General features: G+C 44.1%; 1 pseudogene; it reads right to left on the bottom strand.

The window, feature by feature from the left end:
* Positions 1 to 319: 319 nt before the first annotated feature.
* LOC108768349 (uncharacterized) lies at positions 320 to 551 on the bottom strand (annotated as a pseudogene).
* Positions 552 to 753: the final 202 nt, after the last annotated feature.

Here is a 753-nt window from a genome sequence, read left to right as displayed (position 1 = left end):
CATATTATTACATCGGTTTTTTTTTTCATGTGTATTAAAAACTAAGCCAATAGCTCGCAATCGACGAGCTGATGCTTGTTAAAGATGTTGCTATCGCGTATAGCGTTTTCGGACGCGATGTTGGAGAATCGCGCATACTTGACATCGACCATATCGACGAGTCGGACTAATCGTTCGAACGTTACATCGATACATCCGTCAAACGCAAACATACGACGTAGCGTCGGTTCGGTCATCGTAATGCGTACGGATAAAGAATCGAAGCGTACGAGCGTAGCATCGTTCAGCGTACACACTCCAACGGTTAGCGGTCCAACGCTTATGAAATTGTCTTTGTGTTCGTTTCGAAGCATCTTGTAAATATTCCATCGCTGCTCGTAGAGGCCCTTCCACGTTTCGAGAGACAGCGATAGTTCGTGTCCGCGATGATCTCCCAGGGCGATCTCGACGTAACTCGGCGGACCAACGCTGATTCCAATTTCCAAGTATTTGTAACCCGTAGCCGTCAGATCGTAACGTCTGCTCAGTAAACGCATCGTGCGATGCTCCATACTGTGTACATACGTAATGTTAAAAACGTTTCTTCTTGCGTATACCAGATATGTAAATGAAACCGGAATTTACCAATAGATGCCATAGCTGTCAATGTAGTTACCGTCAGACCGCGTCATTGACGCCATTTCCTTGTTTTGACATCTGACAAAGATTTTCAACTCACAACAATACAAGTTTCATACAACAGTATAATTTGTA

This window comes from Trachymyrmex cornetzi, unplaced genomic scaffold (assembly GCF_001594075.2).
Source record: "Trachymyrmex cornetzi isolate Tcor2-1 unplaced genomic scaffold, Tcor1.1 scaffold786, whole genome shotgun sequence".
NCBI lineage: Eukaryota > Metazoa > Arthropoda > Insecta > Hymenoptera > Formicidae > Trachymyrmex > Trachymyrmex cornetzi.
This window is presented reverse-complemented; position numbering and strand designations above follow the sequence as displayed.